General features: G+C 42.8%; 1 protein-coding gene across 2 annotated transcripts in view; it reads left to right on the top strand.

The window, feature by feature from the left end:
• LOC310675978 (galactosylgalactosylxylosylprotein 3-beta-glucuronosyltransferase 1-like) overlaps positions 1-11,747 on the top strand; it is a 62,621-nt gene extending 50,874 nt beyond the window's left edge. For both annotated transcript variants that reach the window (XM_083437220.1, XM_083437219.1), the window contains 2 exons: positions 5,465-8,610; positions 8,955-11,747. The gene's annotated coding sequence lies outside the window, so the exon portion shown is untranslated. The remainder of the gene's footprint in view (positions 1-5,464; positions 8,611-8,954) is intronic.
• Positions 11,748-20,199: the final 8,452 nt, after the last annotated feature.

Genomic DNA, 20,199 nt, shown 5'->3' with positions numbered 1-20,199 from the left:
TATCTCTCTCTCCTGCTGCGCCAGAATTTTTAGAAACCAAGAAGTATTGTGATTTTTAAATGCGTAATTTGACTCATCACACCAATAACAACAATAACAATTTATTTATACCCCGCCCATCTGGCTGGGTTTCCCTGGCCACGCTGGGCGGCTCTCAACAGAATTAAAAGCACAACAGAACATCAAACATTAAAAACTTCCCTAAACAGGGCTGCCTTCAGATGTCTTCTAAAAGCAAGATAGTTGTTTACAGTGGTACCTCGGGTTAAGAACTTAATTCATTCTGGAGATCTGTTCTTAACCTGAAAATGTTCTTAACTTGAGGTACCACTTTAGCTAATGGGGCCTCCTGCTGCCGCCGTACCACCGCTGCACGATTTCTGTTCTTATCCTGAAGCAAAGTTCTTAACCCGAGGTACTATTTCTGGGTTAGCGGACTCTGTAACCTGAAGCATCTGTAACCCAAGGTACCACTGTATTTCCTTGACATCTGATGGGAGGGCGTTCCACAGGGCAGCTGCCACTACAGATTCAAAATGGCGTCTGATGTAGAAATGATGGTGAAAGCTGCCACCCCCACCTCAGGAAACCTGATGCTGCGTTTGGCAACAATATCAAGAGGCGGCCAAACCTATGCCCACCAAGGGGGCAAAGTCACACCAAAGTGATGTTCCAGACTTCCATCTTGATTCAAAATGGGGGAAACATCTGAACTTTGACAGAGATCGCTGCCCCCACTTTGCAACCATTGTGCTTTTAATTCTCAGTGGCAATATATTGATAGGCATTGAAGCACACAGGGAACGAACAGAAAAGCCATTTTCCAAAATACATGGTAGATACTAATACATTTTCTAGACTGCCTTTCAAATCAAAGCGTACTTGCACAGCATTCAGTTAAAATAACATTATAAAATATGACCAGGAAAAAAACAGCAACGCCTCAGGTAATGCAACATAAAATCACTTCAAATTCAAAGCTAAGGCTACCTTTTCCCCATGACAAATATACCCTATTTCAGAAATACTTTGTTGTTGTTGTTTAGTCATATCCGACTCTTCGTGACCCCATGGACTAGAGCACACCAGGCACTCCTGTCCTCCACTGCCTCCCTCAGTTTGGTCAAACTCATGTTCGTAGCTTCGAGAACACTGTCCAACCATCTCGTCCTCTGTCGTCCCCTTCTCTTTGTGCCCTCCATCTTTCCCAACATCAGGCTCTTTTCCAGGGAGTCTTCTCTTCTCATGAGGTGGCCAAAGTATTGGAGCCTCAGCTTCAGGATCTGTCCTTCCAGTGAGCACTCAGGGCTGATTTCCTTAAGAATGGAGAGGTTTGATCTTCTTGCAGTCCATGGGACACTCAAGAGTCTCCTCCAGCACCATAATTCAAAAGCATCAATTCTTCGGCGATCAGCCTTCTTTATGGTCCAGCTCTCACTTGTCTTACTTTAAAAAGAAGAAGAAGAAAAAGATTGATTCCTTCCCCATCTTTCTTTGGGTGGTGTATGCTCCCCCTTCTCCAGCGCTAAAGTGAAGATCAGTTTGTTTTTTGTAAGCCAGGAACCTACCTGCCATCTACAAAATATTTATACCTACTTCAAAGCTCATCCTGCCTTTCATTTTAGACAGACAGACAGACAGACAGACAGACAGACAGACAGGTATCAGGAAACTGCAACAATAACAGGCAAAGTCACTCCACCCCAGACATCTTGGTTTGTACAAAGTCAAGTTTTTCACTGTGTGTGTGTATAGAAATGCTGTTTTTTTCTCTCTCCCCCCCCCCTCCAATTCTCTGCTGCCTCCTGGGCCAACCACACATACACAGATTGCAGTGTCTCGTGGAAAAGCTTGATTTAGCCTAGCAACTGTCTGCATCTCTCTAGGGAGATCTTCCTCTCACTTTGGGAACCCCGAGGCTAAATGGTCAATTTGCAAGATGTTCTTCAGCTGTAGGATTGAAAATACTCATTTGTGTTGTTGCAACCCTCAAAAATGCCCTCCAGAAGAATAAAAAAGATGACTGTGGTTGCTTTTTGGGGGGTTATATAATAAGCCCCCACAATAACAAGGAGTGGGGGGGTTGCTTTTCTCCCTCCTTTCTTGCTGTTTTATGCAGCTGCTCTGTCTCCGTTCTACATCACTGATGTAAAAAGCTTGTTTCTGCCTGCAGCAAGCATATGTCTTAGAGCTGCCTCCAAGTTGCCAGTTAATTTTCTCTCTCCCCTCCCCTCTCCCGCTTTTCTAGGAGACTGGATGGCATAAATAACTATCCTTAACCATGAAAGTAAAAGATAGTTGCTTACAATCCTCTTTATAATACAACTTCTTCAGATCTGGGCAAAAAATGAAATGTTCAAGCACAGGTGTTGTCCCCCCCCCCCCACCTAGCTAAATTCTTCAACCTGTGGGGCACAATTTAGCACAGACTTAAGCAAGCTTAACTCCCCTTAAAAAAAATTGGCTTGGAGGGGCCACTGGGGCACATCAGAAGATGGCTAACAATAACATCTCTCCGACCCACACGAGGTAATTTGGAGGCTGTGATGGGAGTAAATAGCCTCCCTACCCCACCCCAGGATTGGGGGGGGGGGGACTGCCCTTGCCTACTGTGCCCTATACCACCCCCGAATTTGTGGGGATGGGGGCACTAGGCACAATGCCCTCCTGTGGGATTTCGGCGCTCCTGGACGCCGTCTCTGATCCGCGCCACTAGCTGCAAGAACTTCAAAAGAAACAATTTGGATGAAGCGAATGCACATATTTCAAGGAAGGAGGGGGAGTAAAGACTGCTAACAGAAGAGATCTCTGATAAAACAAGACGAGTTGGAGGAACAAGTATAAATCATGAGAAGATACGCCAAGACTCGGTATGGCAAAGGGACTGATGGGGGAGGGGGGAAAAAACTTTCCTTTCCTTCCTTTATGTGATTAAACAAGAATCCCCCCACACACACACACACAAGTCAGAAATGTCATTTTAAGCACTTAAGCTGTGGATTTAAGGCTGTGTGGAGATAAACTTTCGAACCAAAGCATGTTTTAAGAAGAGCGTGGAATGTATAAGGGCTTTGGAATGACGCAGTTAAAAATACCGTCGCCATATTGGGAAGTTCTGTCGGAGGACTTAAGTCTGGGAGGAGAAATAGAGAAATAGAGAAATAGAGCTGTTTTTATATTGTGGGTGAAACTCCTCAGAGGGACTTAAGAACGACAGTTCTGTAATTAATGATGGAAAGAGCGATGTTATCTATGAAGGCGATGATATATGGAAACCATCTCGATTTGAGGATTGGAAGAACGGAAAAATTCACACAGGATTATTATTGGTGTTTATCGGCTTAAGGAGACTATCAGAAGAGATCATAAAGAAAAAAGAGAAAATATATGAACAAGAAGTGATGTGGAAACAGCAAGATAAGACTGGATAGAATTATGAACTTTGTTTGGACTGATTTGGACATTAACGCAGTAGCAAGAAGATGATCAGAATCCCCCTTCGGATCTTGAAACATGGGTCCCCTCAACAAAATTTAAAATTCAGCTTTGTAATTCGGAATTTATGTGATGTGATTTGATTTGCCGGTTAATAAAAATTATTTTTTTTTAAAAAATTGGTTCGAGTATGCTTGGCCCTGCGCTGGATTGTGACAGGCAGAGGGAGGCATCCAAACCTACTCAAGGGCAAACACTCTTGAATTTAATAAAACTGGGATTCCTACTCGTTTTCTGTGGGTCTTGCATCAGAGCCAGTGTGTTGTAGTGAGGATAGTCTACCTTCCAGGAGATCTGGGTTCCAATCCCTGCTCAGCTGGGCGACTTGCCTGTAACTTTGGATCCATTACTTCCTTACTCCTATTTTGTAGGCATTCCAAATGGTTGGGAAGGAAGTGTAAAGAAGTGTAATGAATGAGGAAATATTCCCTTAGGATTGTTACACCACTGCCATCTTGAAAAGCCCAAATCTGTCTGAATAATCCATTTCACTTCAGTGCTGTGATAAACTTCCTCCACAATATATGTATTAGTTTCAAGATGTTTGGTTTCCTGGCTAACTCCATAAAGCTGGAAGAAAGAAGCAGAGCAAATTATAACACTTCAGTCACATCCATCCCATACGTTGTAAGCATTCTTATATCACTTTAACAGTCATGGCTTCCCCTCAAAGAATCCTGGGAACCGTAGTGACCTTATTATACCTGTCACTTTCTCTCAGCTGAACCTACTTCACAGGGTTGTTGTGAGGATAAGTAAATACTGGAGGGAGACCATTTTTTCTGAAGCCCTCGAAGGAAGGATGGAGTGAAAATGTAATTAAAAATAATATTATTACAGCCATGAAATTAGTTCCAAGGTCACTTCGAGCTTGCCTTTCCTAAATGATAGCTCTCCCCCCTGTGTGAGACATTGTTTTTGAAAATGGATCAAAAGAAGTTTCATAAGAATAAGTATAAAAGAGGCACGCAATCCAGTTTGGAAGGTGGGTGAGTCAGCATGCAAAACCTCGTAGGCTAGAGTTACCAGACGTCCCTGGTTTTGCAAATAAGTCCCCGGGCAAATTCCATCCCTGGAATGTCCCCGGATTTCATCTGATGTCCCCGAGAAACGCAGCAGTGGCAGTCTCAGCAGCCTGGAGCAGTTGTCTCTGGCTGGCTTCAGGAGCTGCTCAGAAGTCCCCATATGATGGTGGTGCAGGGGCTCTAAGATGCAGCTTCTGGGCTGCCTCCACCTTCCCTGACCCCAGCAACTAAGCTGTAAAGGGAGGCTTCATGCTGCCTATCGGCGCATCCTCCCAACTACTTCCATGCAAGCAGGAGTGGGGCAGGGATCTCTCAGCTGTGAAGGGAGGCTTCACACTGCCTATCAGAGCTTGCGTGCAAGCAGGCGAAGGCAGGGATCTCTCAGTTAGGCAACAGGAAGCCTCCCTTCCCAGCTGAGGGATCCCCACCCCCTCCTGTTTGCACGCAAGTAGGAATGAGATTGGGGCTGCTCTGATGGGAAGGGAGGCATCGCGGTGCCCAAGCCTCACCCCCGCCACTCTTGGCCCTCCTTCTCCGCCTTCCATGCACGACGCACCAGGCATCACTTCCCTACCACCTCCACCACCGAAGAACCAACAACTCAGGGGCTGCCCAGGCTCATGGGAAAAAGAGATAGAAGCCTCGGAGGAAGGGGAAATGTGGTGGTTAGGTCAAGGCGGTGGCTGCCCCTCTGCCACCGCCATCGCTGCAGCATCAATGTCCTGAACGTGTAGTATTTAATTGATTGATTGATTGATTGATTGATTGATTGAAGTGTCCCCAGATTCATTGGGAAAAAATCTGGTAACGTTATCGTAAGCAGAGATTCTACTGCATTGATGCAAGGTGTTCTTTGACAATGATCTGGTTGCCTATGTCCTAAGACACGCTGAGTATCTATACACATTTCTTTAAAAATCCCCCCTCCCCTGTTTGTTTTGCAGGTAGCAACTGTTCTCATCTCTACACTTGCTCAGCAGCAAACTGATGCAGCAATGAAGAATAACATCCTACTTGTGTTCATAGCTACCAGCTTCCCACGTCCTGAAAGCCATGAAAGAAAGACAGAAAGACTGAAAGGAAGGGAATGTGGAACCCCAAGTCCAGTTGCTTTGTACAATGGCCATTCATCATGCAGCTAGGAGAAATTGTTTCTACGTTTGTATTTATTTCTTGAAGGACTTTTAAAAAATATAAATGTGTGTGTGTGCGTGCGTGCGCATGCACGCGAACACACACACACTACTTCCAGGGCAAGGGAAGAAGAACCAGGCTTTCACTCTGGACACAGCTCTTTCTGGTAACCTCGCATCCTGATTTTTGAAGCTCTGCATTGTGAAGCAATGGGATGAGGGCTTCTGCAAATCTGCTCCATGCCACAGCAGTTCAAAAGGAGGCCATCCCTGCAATGGGAACAATGGAATATGCCAACATCACTTTGGGGGAAGAGAAGCTCTCAGAGTAGCTTAAAGCCTCATTCAATCTGAGGGGTTTGCCCTCCAGAAGAATGTGGATGGGCAGTTCATGCTTGGAGGTACATGTGGTTCATTCTTTGGCTTTGTTGAGTTCTGCATCAGTTCCCTTTACAGTGGTACCTCTGGTTAAATACGCTTGAGGTTACAGACGCTTCAGGTTACAGAAATAGTACCCCGGGTTAAGAACTTTGCTTCAGGATGAGAACAGAAATCGCGCTGCGGTGGCACGGCAGCAGCAGGAGGCCCCATTAGCTAAAGTGGTGCTTCAGGTTAAGAACAGTTTCAGGTTAAGAACAGACCTCCAGAACAAATTAAGTGCTTAACCCAAGGTACCACTGTATATAAGATCCAAAGTGGCACACATGGTTCCAGCCATCTCCAGTTCCTCTTGGATTGGAATGATAAACTGAGCTAGAAAGTGGGTCCATTGAACCTCATTGTTCCAGTTTGCATGTCACAGTAAACCATAGTTAACGGTTTGCTGTGAATGCACAAAGGGGGCTGTTTCTCCTCCCCACTAGTGTATGAAGAGAACAAACCATGATCCCTTGTTTAGTGCTATATCTGAACCAGGGAGGATGGCTTGGTTTGCTGCAACAAACCATGATCAGTAAGCCAAGAACAAGCCTTGGGTACAGAGCAAGATTTATTGGGAGTGAAACAAACCATGGTCCCTGGTTCAGATGTAATGCTAAGCCAGTGAATGTGCTTTGTTTCCTGGCCCTGAGAGCTGGGAGGGGCAAACTGGCTAAGATCAGCATGTGCACAGGAAACCATTAACTATGGTTTACCATGATGTGTGAATGACACCATTGTCTAAAACTTACCAGGATGAAATCCTTGTGTGCAGTATTATTTGGCTAAATCTTTTTCACAAGAGAAGATGTTCTGAATCCAGTGCTTCTCTCTCTTTCTCCAAGTGGGTGAAATCCTGGCTAATAGCTAGGCAGTGGCTTCATGAAATTCCGTGACTGGGAGTGGGATACTGCAATAGGTGGACTTTTGGTTAGATACAGCTGGTCAGTTCTTTTAGTCTTGTGGCTTTGTAGAACTATTACACATTCTGGAACTGTCGGTGCACTTGCATGATCAAACTCAACTAACTCATTTCCTGTCCGGACAGCTATGAACTCCAACAAAACCAACATGTTTGGAGTGAGCAGAGAGCATTCAGCCATTGACTCCAAGCTTTAAATACATGTGATGGTGGCAAAAAAATGCAGCATCACCCAGAAACAAGACTTGGAACCACTGGGGAGGGAAATGACTACTGAAAACAGAAATATTCATCCATTATGAGTGTTAAAGGGAAACAAAAGCACCTACAAGTAATTTCTTATATTTGTAATTGGAAAAGTATTGTCAGCACATGAATAAGGTTTGGGGCCAATGTAGAGTCAAAGAAACAAAGAATCGATGGACCCAAATACCTGAAAAGGTAGAATGACATGATAGCACAAATGTTTGTTTCTGTGGTGGGCTGTGCTCACAAAAGCCCACTGCTGGTGTTTTTACATATGTGTGGAAATTCTCACACCCAAGAATTAGAAGGACACTTTTTTAGCAACTGAGCCACTCCTAAAAATGATTCAGAAATGGCAGGATACCTACTTGTTTCTTAGCTTGTTTGTAACATGGGTCTTTTCTGCCTATGCCATTTATATCAACCTAGGTCGCCTGGCGTGTTTTATGGAAAATATACTTTCCCACTTCCCCTCCTCTGCTCTTCTGAATCTCAGTAGGGAATAACCAATTTATACTCTCCGTTGAAATGTCATATATATTTCATGCTCACTGCATTACAGGAGGGGGGGGAGAAGTGATGTCTTAAATTAGCAAAATAATTAGAAGCACAGTAATGAGGAAAGTATAATTTAAAGGAGAAAGAGGCTATGTGGGAGTTAAGGTTGGCAGGAAAGGTTTGTCAAGCTTTTCGATTCCCTTGCCAGCTGCTGCTTCTGTGGGAAATCATGGAGGTCACCTCATTATAGAACAAAGAGAATCCTGGGAAATTTCAGAGAACATTAGCTGTAGAAAATATTTGAAGAATGGGGACTAGGGCCCATACTGAACCTCTAGCATTAAGACCAAGCCACTTTTGTTCTTTTCACCGAGAGAAGGATGAGGTCCAACTGAGAAGAGAAATTATATGAACTTGGCACCTATTTAAGGTGCTTTTTTTCTTCCCGTCAGGTCTACTGCTGGGCTTTTGAGGGCCAATTTATATGTGGGGAAGCTATACAATGTTGCATCAAGCAAGTGACCCCACACTACACAGGGCATTTTCCCCATCACTTTCCTTGTTGCAAATAGTCCAGTTTGGGAGCAAGGCTGGAAGATTGGGCTTGTCATGCAAGATCTCCAAATACACTTTAAATGCACAACATGAATTTGGTGGCATACGATTGAATCCCATCCGAAACTACTGATAATCTGGAAATCCCCCCCCCCCCGCCTCTGAATGTCTTTCTTCATTGTTTTGCAAAATTGCAATTGCTTTGCTAAATAACAACCTTTAGCAGGGGCAGGGAAGAAACTGATCCAGGCTGCACAGACTTCCCCAGGGGCCTGCCAACCCCCCGACCCAATTTCCAGGGGCGGCGGCGGCAGCAGCAGTGGCGTAGCGTGGGTTGTCAGCACCCAGGGCAGGGCAAGTAATTTGTGCCCCCTAACCCGGGGCAAGGCAAGTAATTTGCACACCCCCCCCCGCTGCACTGTCCCTCCCCCAGATAGTCCCTCTCTCTCTCTCCACACCGCACCGCACGCCTGGCACCCTCCCCTCCACCGTGGGTGGCGACCTGGCGGCTCGGATCAGATTCGCACAGCCAGCACTGCAGTGAGAGAGAGTGAGCCAGGTAGGGGCAGAGAGCTGCGAGTGCAAGCGCCCCCCCCCCCCGATGTTGCGCCCGGTGCTGCTGGCCCCCCCCTGCACCTTCCACGCTACGCCACTGGGCGGCAGCACTGCTGAAGAGAAGAAAAGAGTGAACAACGTCAAGTGGGCACAGCAGTTCAAATCCCCATCATGGTCATGCAGTGCCACCCAGGATGCAAATCACCTCCTCCCTGCTCATCAGATGAACAGTTTCCACCCCCCATCATCCAATTATTCAAGCTTCACCTGTCATTGCGTTGTGTGCAGGAATAGTTTAAAACTTTGCTGTAACCCTTTCAAGCCCCTACTGTGGCTCCCCAGTAAAGAGAGCCAGTGTGGTGTAGTGGTTAAGAGCGGTAGACTCGTAATCTGGAGAACCGAGTTCGCTTCCCCGTTCCTCCACATGCAGCTGCTGGGTGACCTTGGGCTAGTCACACTTCTCTGAAGTCTCTCAGCCCCACTCACCTCACAGAGTGTTGGTTGTGGGGGAGGAAGGGAAAGGAGAATGTTAGCCACTTGGAGACTCCTTACAGTAGTGATAAAGCGGAATATCAAATCCAAACTCTTCTTCTTCTCTTCTTCTTCTGAGCTCAAGCTTGCAGGCAATAGAGGAAGGAAGGGCAGTCATGGTTAATGGTGGTAGAAAGACCCCCTTTCTAAATGTGACCAAGTTTTTCACTGTGGTTGCGAACTTTTTTTTTACTGGCCTGTAGCTATGACTTTAAGAGCAGCTTGATATGCAAAAAGAAAAAAAAGTAGCAGTAACCTAATCCTTTTAAAATCATACCAGGAAAAGCTTCATCAGTTAAATATTTGTGAGTCATGTTGTTGTTAAAAACAAGAGTCGGGTAACTACATTGCATATCCTGTGCCTTCTTATCTGCTCCTAAGCATGCTTAGTCAGGTCAAGCCCCATTGAATTGGATAGGACTTACTTCCTAGCTGGTATGCACAAAGTGTCACTGCCATCTAGGAACCTAGGAACCAAACAAACCCCTGTGTTGCAAAGAGAACGTCAGCAATATCTAAGCAACATGATGACCATGTACATATGCAATAGACAATCTTTATAGAATTCCTTCAAACCATAATAAGTACAAAATGAAATCTGTTAGTAGCAGTGACTACATTATTATATGAGCACTGTTCCACAGCATTTGATATTTTCATTTATATGCATTCATTCGAAATAAGATGGAGTATGTACTCTTTTTCATTACTGTTTGTATTATAGTTTATAATTTTTGTAAAGTGATATGTCATGCAGGTCATCGTCTGTAAAAATTTATTTTCAGTTTATGAAGCAATTCTATATCCTCCCACCACGTTGATGAAGAATTCTACGAAACAGTAGTCAAGATCCAGAATCACTGTTCAGTGTTGGGCATCATATTTGCTGAATACACAAAGCTTCACAGCTTGTCTTTCATCGGTACCTTGCTTCATTTAAAGATTTTCAGAGACTTTGAGACTAAAGATTTCATTTTGTACATATTATGGTTTGAAGGAATTCTTATAAAGATTGTCTATTGCGTATGTACATGGTCATTGTGTTATCTAGGAACTAGTAGCAGTCTCTGGCTGTCACAGGCCATTCTGGTAAAATACACGCCTTACTTTGCAAAAGGTCTCAGCCCCTGCATTTCAACACATGGTTGGAAAGATTCCTGTCTGAATCTCCAGAAAGCCACTTCCTGTCAGACTAGATGAGCCAGCGCCAGCTTCCTGCTTCTTGGGTACTGTTTGCCTATCCAGAGGCTACTGAAACAAAAATGCAGAAAGTGGAATGTTGGTAGGATTGTGTGTGAAGAGTGTGAAGTAGAGCTTTCAGGAAGGACTTCAGGATTCCTGTCAAGGATGGCTCTCCAGATGTTGTGGGACTACAACTCCCATCGTGCCTGGCCATTGGCCAAGCTGGCTGGGAGTTGGGATTCAGAAACGTCTGGTGTGTTGCAGGTTCCCTGCTCCTGATGGCAGCCTTCTGTTGAGCCACAGATCGAAGAAGGACATAGCTTGAGGGCATGCCTTTGAAATGTTCTGGCAGCTGGATAAATAACTTCCAAAGATCCCACTTTATACAGAGCCCCCACCTGCGTTGCATATGTGGAGAGACAGGCCAGCTTCCAGAAAATGAAAATAAATGGGACAGAGTTTGTGGCATCTTTGGCCTTGCCTTGTGATGAGGGGGTGTAATTGACCAGCAGAACTGTATGAGGTAAGGTCGCATCCAAACCATACATTTAAAACCCTGTTATACTACTTTAACAGCCATGGCTTATTCCCAGAGACTCATGGGAACTGTAGTTACCTTGAAATATAAAACAAGCCTGCTGGATCAAGCCAATGGCTCATCTAGTCCAACATTTTATTCTCACAGTAGCCAAGCAGGACCACCAAGCAGCATTCAGAAGCTTTGCTGCCCCTGTACGTAGTTTGTTAAGGGATGCTGAGAATTGTAGCTCTATGAGGTGTCTTCTAACAACTCTCAGCACGCTTAGCAAGGGTTCTTTGGGGGAATACATGGCAGCTGAAGTGGTATAAGAGTGTTTTAAATATATGGTATAGGTGTGACCTTGTAACAGGTATGCTATAGACCAGCAGAAGGATGCTTTCAGAACTAACAGAGAAAGGTCCTTTGAGAAGAGTGAGTTGTTTGTAAAGAGCTGTGAAGAAAGGCTTCAAGCAGGCTTTGTGGCATCTCATTGAGACCAGTGGTGTAGTCCTTGAATTTCATGAATGACATTAACCTTCTGTATTGTCAAAGCAAAAATGAAAACAACCGCGGAGTTAACAAGAGAAAGAGAGGAAATGTCAACGAAGTCGTTTTGTAATGTTTATGATGGTGGGCACTTGGCTATTATTAAACATGCTATGAAAACAGCACGTGGAGATAACTTGTATCAAGGGCGGACTTTGGTAATCTTTTGCAATATGGCACCCTGTGCGAGGCCAAAATTTGGCGCCCCCAAGTGGATCTTTTTCAATGATGGATGTTCTTAATTTTGCAGCCTCTCCGCTTGGTGCCCTGTGCAGGGGCTGCCCACACTGCCCAAAATCAGACGCTGCTGATCTTCCCTTCAGTAAAGAGGCTTTTCAAAGGAGAACTTCCACTGGTGATGATGTCAGGGCAAAACTCTGGGGGCAGAATCTAGGTCCCACCCATCAGGTGACATCCAAATTGCAGCAGAACTTGCCTACCACATTTTGAAGTATATAGTGCACATTACTACCTAAAGAAGGAGACTCATGTAAGACCTTTCATCTCAGAGTCTAAAATGGTTTAATTAGACCACTGGCCGTTTCCAATAAAAGCTTTATTTGTAAGAGATTACACTGTACAGAGTGCTTATAGTATTTGCTTTGTTTTACAATGCTAGGAAAACACATTTGTAGCAAACAGGCACTCCTTCCACAGACAGAAAAGTCCCGAAAGAGGAAGCTGTGAAGTGCCCCACAAGGTCACTTACCCAGTTTCAACTAACACTCCTGAGATACACACTCTCTGTATAGGCCTCTCTAGTTCTCCGTCAATTCCAACTGCACACTGGAGTTCATAGAACTTGGAAGGGACCCTGAGGATCATCTAGTCCAACCCCCTGCAAAGCAGGAATCTCAGCTAAAGCATCCATGACAGATGACCACCCGACCTCTGTTTGAAAACCTCGAAGGAAGGAGAGTCCACCACTTCTCGTGGGAGTCTGTTCCACTGCTGAACAGCTCTTACTGTCAGAAAGCTTTTTCTGTATGTTTAGTCGGAATGTCCTTTCTTGAAACTTGAAGCCATTGGTTCGAGTCCTACCCTCCAGAGCAGAAGAAAAGGTTATATACCAGGGGTCCTCAAACTTTTGAAACGGGGGCCAGTTCACTGTCCCTCAGACACTGTCGGGGGCCGGACTATAGTTTGAAAAAAATATGAACGAATTCCACACTGCATATATTTTATTTGTAGTACACACACAAAACTGGGAAAACAATACAATACTTAAAATGAAGAATGATTTCAATCAACATAAACTTAGAAGTTTTTCGATGGGGAGGGGGAATACGAGAGAGAGAGGGGAGAGTGACCGAGTAAGAGGGAGAAAAGGAAAGAGGCGTCACCTCAGGTTCTGGGCAGCGGCGGCGGCAGCATCCGGCTGCTCCTCCCTCAGTGCCCTCCAGCAAGAGACCCTCAGCCCAGCTGTGGCTCTGGCGACGGCCACTGCACCTTTGCACTACGTTTGTATTTCCACAGGCCTTCCTTGGCAGCAGCGGCTCCTCCGGGCTTGGCTCTAGGCCTGGCTGGTCCATGGGCCGGTCCCTCCCCTTTCAGACCTGCTTCACCTGGCAACCAAGGAAGAGGAGGAGCGTATGTGAAGAAGGAGAAGCCGGGTGGGGAGGGAAGGGGGGATTGCGGCAGCGAACCAGTGGTCCCTTCCCAGCGGTTTGAGGGAGCTGCCACTAACTGGCAGTGTCTCACTCACACACTCACTCACTCACTCTCACACACACACCCCTCCCTAGTGCTCCTGGGTGGGATTGATGGACAGCCAAGTGGGATGGGGCTGGAGAGTGTGGTCTGAGGAGAAGCCAGGAGGGATTGGACCCAGCTGCTGGCTGTTTATTGAGGATCCATTCTGATTTGTTTTCAGGGAGAGTATATGATGTTGCTTCGTTATCTCACACTTTCCAGTCGCTTTTGTTACCACAAATGTATTTCTCTCTCTCTTTTTAAAAGGTTTGTCACAGAAGAGCACCAAATATTTAATTGCACAACCTAAATTTGCCAGTACTTGACTGAATCCCATCAGGAAACAACTCCAGTGTGGAAGTTGCACAGTTTCCATGCATTCTTTTCACAAACCAGTGGCACTGGTTTCATATTTACAGAATTATAGCCATAGTTGTCAACTTTCCCCTTTTCTTGCGAGGAATCCTATTCGGAATAAGGGAATGTCCTTTTTAAAAAGGGAAAAGTTGAAAGCCATTGGAAGTTGGGCTCTTTATGTGATCAACCTGTAGCACTGATGTAGTAAATGGCACAGGCAGAAAAGGGTTTTAGCAGTCTTCCCCCACCATGCCCAATAAAATATTCTGTCAATATACCCAACCACAAGGCCTCAAGGTGGCTATGCTTAAAAAGGTTTATAACAAACTATGGAAAAGAAACTAAAATAGATTCTGAGCATTGTAAAATACTGAAAAGTGATGAGGCCAGCTTGAAAACGTTAAGACACAATGTACACAAATATCAAAAAATAAATCCCATATTGCAAAATGGATATCCAATCTCGCAGAGCTGCTTGTGAAAATATGTGTATTCATGGGGAGAAAGTAGAAAAAAAGGAATCCACTTCCAATCATGCATACATTTGTAAATTCAAAGACTCTTCATGAATAACAAATTCAGTTCTTGCTCTGTCAATCTTACTCCTAAATATCAAAACCGAAACAGATGGTGCTACAGAGACAATGGCTTTATATACCGGATGTTCATGGGTACCTCTGAAGCCAGAAGACATTATATGAAAGCCATTCCAGCAAACCCATTGTCATACAATCACAGGTGCAAATGATGTTTTAGGAAAACAATTTCAAGGAGCACATTCATATGGGCATAACAAAGGCATAGGCAAACTCAGCCCTCCAAATGTTTTGGGACTACAACCCCCATCATCCCTAGCTAACAGGACCAGTGGTCAGGGATGATGGGAGTTGTAGTCCCAAAACATCTGGAGGGCTGAGTTTGCCTATGCCTGGCATAACATATTTGATATAGGTGAAAATGCCACAAATATTTTGGATACCTTTTCTAAAGGAGGAGAATTGATTACTTAGATATATGTCAATGGTGAGAGGAATTTGTGTTTTGTTTTTAACTGATTGTAGATTCACTAATAGCTCAATTTGAGGGGTCATATATCACAGTGATATAGAAGTGCACAAGAAGTTAGCATCCAACTGCAACCCTGTACATTTTATATCAAGGCAATGTTGTGGTCACCCAAAAGTCGGTCATCTGAAAGCAAGAAAGCGTTTTCCTCCATTCTTCCCCACTAGTGTAATGAATTGGGTCTCACAAACAGCAGCAGCAAATGGGAACTTGCAACAAAGTGTTGCAGTGCATGCCTAGCTGCTAACAGGCTCATGGGGAATGAGAAAAAAATAGGGGTCAAAGGAACCACAAAGTGGTTATCTCTGGAAGCTCAATAAAAGTCCATAAGACCTGAAAGCTCACAGACCTTGTCAAAATATTTTATTTTATTTTTTGCAGGGGTTGGGAGCTAAAAGTGAGTTTGTGGTTGCACAGCAACCCTCCTTACTGAACTATAGCACTCTTCGATTACCTTGATATTTGCTTAGTTCACACAAACAGCAAAATAAGACATAAAAAGTGTTCCTGGACTTCTCTGCTTCAGGGTGTGTGCAGGAGATGAGGAGCATTTGCATGATCTGATGTTTTTCCACATGGAAAATCCCCACACGTAGAAAACTAAATGTGAGAGTCCAACCCAGCTTCCCTTCTACTCCGACAATACAAGAGTTTTGAACGTCCTGGGAATCTTTTTTTCATTTCAGAAGCATTCATCTAAGTGATCTTCCACCTGCTGTTTGAAGCGTCACAGTCGGGGAACACATTCACCACCTTATCTGTGTAAAGCAGGGTTTGTTTCATTAAATATCTTGGGCCCTGCATGGTTGACAAGGCTTCCTCCTTCTCCCTATCTGCTTTCTGTCCTTACTATATGGTTTCCTTACCGTATCTCTGCTTTTAACCATCAGTCAATTGCGGGGAGCAGAGAAGACAGTCGAGACTCCTGCTTACGAAGAGTTCATTTCACCAGAAGGCCTTGTTGTGTGGGGAGAAGCAGAGGGACTTTCCAGATGTTTCTTTTAGCATGCACAGATGTTGCTCAGATCTCAAAACATTGTTCCATATGGAGCTCATTCCGTTGCAGAGATGTTGTTATGCCCCCAAGCTGAAACATTACATAAGGGCAGGATATGAGTTATATCACTGGTGCTGGATCACGGCTCGTGCTAATAAAGCGCTAAAAATAAAACTCATTTTAATCTTTGTCTGGAAAGGTCCATGCACCATATGCTTTTTTGTTCCAAGCTATGCGTTGCGTAGCCATATGGTTCCGAACAAATCATTTCTCTGGGCTTGTTTACGCATCTGCGCAAGCAATAACTGACAATACCTTGACATTGCTATTGTGAGCTACTGGAAATGTTGGAGAGGGGAGGAAACTAGCTTGCTTGTTGTGTTACAAGCTCCCGCTCGTCTTTTTAGGCTCATTATCATGGTTAACATTTATTACTCCAGGATGCAGGATAAGTTGTCAAGGATCTTTCTATGGCAGAAAGACTGGTTTCTACTCAAGTAGAATTAAGTAGGTCTCTGTTGCATTGCTCTTTGCTCCATTGAATCTGCTTCCTATGCTTTAGCAGGAGGAACAAGAATTCCCTGTGGATACATAACTCTGTACTGATGACAGGTTGGCTGGGAATAGATCTGGATGAAGGAAATTTCACATAGACATTTCATTCTGAAATTTTCTAAGACTAAATGCAGAAATAAGATCCAATTGATAGGAAATATCTACCCACTGTAGCATCCCCCAAAAAGAATGCTACTGAGAATGAGTGATGGGGATGATTTGATTTCTTACCTGCCCTTTACCACAAAGTTCCAGGGCAGGTTACAGTTGCAATTTAAAATTTTGATATTAAAAATCAGTTTAAAACAAATACAATCAATATATCTCATGTGTCAAAGGTAAGGGTAAAGAGGTGTGTCTTCAGTATGCAAGGACACTACATAATATCTTTTTATATATAGAGAGAGAGTTACGAGCACAATAGAGTGTATCCTCCTAGGAAAATCCAGTGAAGTTCCCCTTCAGTTCTGCAATCCTAGGGTAACTGACAATTGGAGCAGATTGTTCTTTCTGGCAAGAAAACAAATTCATTGCAACTACTTCTTCTTTGGCCAACGGATGGAATCCAGCCAAGTCTACACAACCCTTACCATAATGTGAATTCTCTTGCAAGTAAAAATCATATACAATATTCAGGTTTTTCTTTTTACATTTGTCTGACTACATATGTAAGAGCTTACTATTTCAAGGGGCAAATGAAGAAATTATGTGCAGGATAAGAGTCACTTTGCAGAAGCAAACTCTATGAAGAATTGGACTGAAACTTTCGTCTCATTTTACACTGTTACAAGGTGTATGTCTGAACCCACATACACGCCTACCACACATGCGTCTTCAGCATACAGCTCTGAGAGGACAGGAATATTTTGCATGGAGTCAGTACATGCCTCCATTTAAAATGGTGTACACCTTTCACCCTGATGCCCATAAAGACCTTTGTACACCCTAATGTAAATAAAGATTGGTTTATTACATGGAAATGAGACATATAAAGTATATAGCCTTCAGTCTTCAAGGTTTCACATATGCAGGCAGCAATACAATCATTAAACGTATACACCTTAGCTGTAAAGAGTAAAGAATCATTCGCTACTGAAAAATCTAGAAAGAATGATCTCAGGAATATGTCTTCACTAAGGAGAAGAGAAAACCAGGTATGTGGGGATATATCTGTACTTGCAGCAAGCAGAGCATGTTGTCAGGGATATGAGATAAAATTTTCAGTGGACAAATAAAGTGAAAGAAATGAAAAAATGAAAACAAAATGTGCTTTAAACTGTAATGCAATACAATTGTACAATACAACTAAATATGAATTTGTGAAATCGAGCATGATTAAGTGGGCACAAGGTGTGGGTCACAATACGGATTATGAATTATGGAGAAAGTTGTGGAAAATAAATATGAAATTCACAACATGTTTTGCAATAAAAGGAAATATGATGAAAATGACCCACAGATGGTATTTAACACCACAAGATTGGTGAAAATGTCTTTTTAAAAAAAAAAAAAAAAAAAAGGTAAATGTTGGAAGTGTAATGAAAATGAGAGATTTTTTCCACATGTGGTGGTCCTGTAAAGTAATTAAGGAATATTGAGAAACTATATATAATGAATTTTTTTAAAGATTATTTTAAAAACTTTCCGCACCTGTGATTTTCCTCTTGGGGATAGAAACAACAGAGGTCCACAAAAAACAAAGGAGTTTATTACTATACACCACTGCCGCAGCTAGAACCTTATTGGCACAAAGGTGGAGAACAAGTATAGTACCCACTAAGGAAGAACGGCTGTGTAAAATTTTTCTCTTTTTTTAATAGATTTTTTATTAAGAATTTAAACAAAACATATTATTTTAAAACATATCATCCTTAATTCCCCCCATTTCCCCCCTCCCCCTCCCTCCCATAAAACTAACACCCCCAACTTCCCTCAGTTCCAGTCTCTGGTTTCTCTATAAATGCTATTCTCTGCATGTTACAAATTTGTATAGATCCTTAATTTGTCTAACTGTTTGTTATCAATAAAAAGTTTGTGAGTATTTATTCAAAACCTGCCAAGCAGTCCAATTCACTTTGTTGCGTCTTTAAGTACTTTGTAAAAGGTTCCCATTCATCTTTAAAGGGACAGTTATCCTTGTCCCGTAGTTTATGTGTCAATTTTGCCAATTCTGCATAGTCCATCAATTTCTCTTGCCATACTTCTTTAGTCGGAGTTTCCTCAGTCTTCCATCCTTGTGCTATTAAGACTCTTGCCACCGTTGTCGCATACATAAACATATTTTTCAACTTCTTTGACCGGTCTTTCCCTACAATCTACAATCCCTAACAAAAATGTTAAAGGTTTTTTGACAAATGTTAGGTGGAACATTTTCTTCAATTTGTTGCATATCATTTCCCAAAATTTTTTTATTACATTACAATCCCACCAAATATGATAAAAAGTCCCCTCCTTCTCCTTACACTTCCAAGATATATTTGAGCTAGTTTCCCCTAACTGCACTGGTGTCATATACCATCTATACATCATCTTCATATAATTCTCCCTCAGCAAAGAACAATGTGTAAATTTTAGATCAATTTTCCATAACCTTTCCCAATCTTCCATCATAATGTTGTGACCTACATCTTGTGCCCATTTGATCATGACTGATTTTACCTCTTCATCTTTCGCCTCCCATTCTAGCAGTATACTGTATGCAGCCTTCAGTAATTTCACTTTCCCTTCAATCACTTCGATCTGAAACCTAGATCTTGTATAGCTAAATCCTTTCTTACTGTCTTCTTTATATGTTTCGTATAATTGTTGACAGTGCAACCAACTCTGAAAATGATATTTGATCTCGTCATAATCTCTTAACTTCCATTTTCCATCATGGTCCTTTAATAAATCAACATATGTGAACCATTTTCCTTTCTTTCCAAGTTTGAGCAGTAATGCTTCATGTGGTGAAAGCCACCAAGGGGTCTTTTGTTCCAGTAAGTCTTTATATCTCTCTCATACTCTCATTAGTGATTTCCTAATTATAGGATTATAAAAACTTCTGTGAACCTTTCCTTTCCCATACCATAAATATGGGTGCCAGCCAAATCTGTTATCGTGTCCTTCTAATTCTAATGCCTCTTGCTTATCCAACCTCATCCAGTCCCTGATCCATACTAGACAAGCAGATTCATAGTACAATTTGAGGTCTGGGTGGGCAAACCCACCTCTATATTTTGTGTCTGTTCTGTAAGTATTTTATGTTTTATCCTTGGCCTTTTGCCCCCCCCCCCTAAATTTTGAAATCTCTTTCTGCCATTTTTTAAAGCATTCATCTTTCAGGATGACTGGTATTGATTGGAAAAGAAATAGCATTTTTGGCAACACATTCATTTTAATCTCCTATATCTTGCCTAACAATGAGAGATTCATTCTGCTCCATATTTCTAAATTTCTTTTTACCTCAAGCCAGATTTTTTCATAATTATTTTTAAATAGGTTTATATTTCTTGATCTTAACCAAATCCCTAAATACTTGATCTTTTTCTGGACTTCAATCTCAATATCTTGTTCTAACTCTGTTTTTCCCCTCATCCTTCATATTTTTAACTAATAATTTTGTTTTATTCCTGTTTAACTTGAATCCTGCCACTTCCCCAATTTTTTTCTATTACTTTGGGGAGTGAAGTTTTAGGTTCTTCCACTGCTACCACTAAATCATCTGCATATGCTTTTAACTTAAATTCGCTTTTCCCAGTTTTTACACCTATAATCTCTTTGTCTGCTCTTATGTTTCTGGCAAGTACTTCCAGTACCAGGACGAACAATAATGGTGAAAATGGGCATCCGTGTCTCGTTCCTTTGAGGATCTTACAGTCATCCATTTTCACCTGATTTATAATTAATTTTGCTTTTTGTTCTGAGTA

Source organism: Podarcis tiliguerta (genome assembly GCF_965153285.1).
Source record: "Podarcis tiliguerta genome assembly, chromosome: 4".
Classification (NCBI taxonomy): domain Eukaryota; kingdom Metazoa; phylum Chordata; class Lepidosauria; order Squamata; family Lacertidae; genus Podarcis; species Podarcis tiliguerta.
Note: the sequence above shows the minus strand (reverse complement) of the source record. Positions and strands in the feature narration are given on the sequence as shown.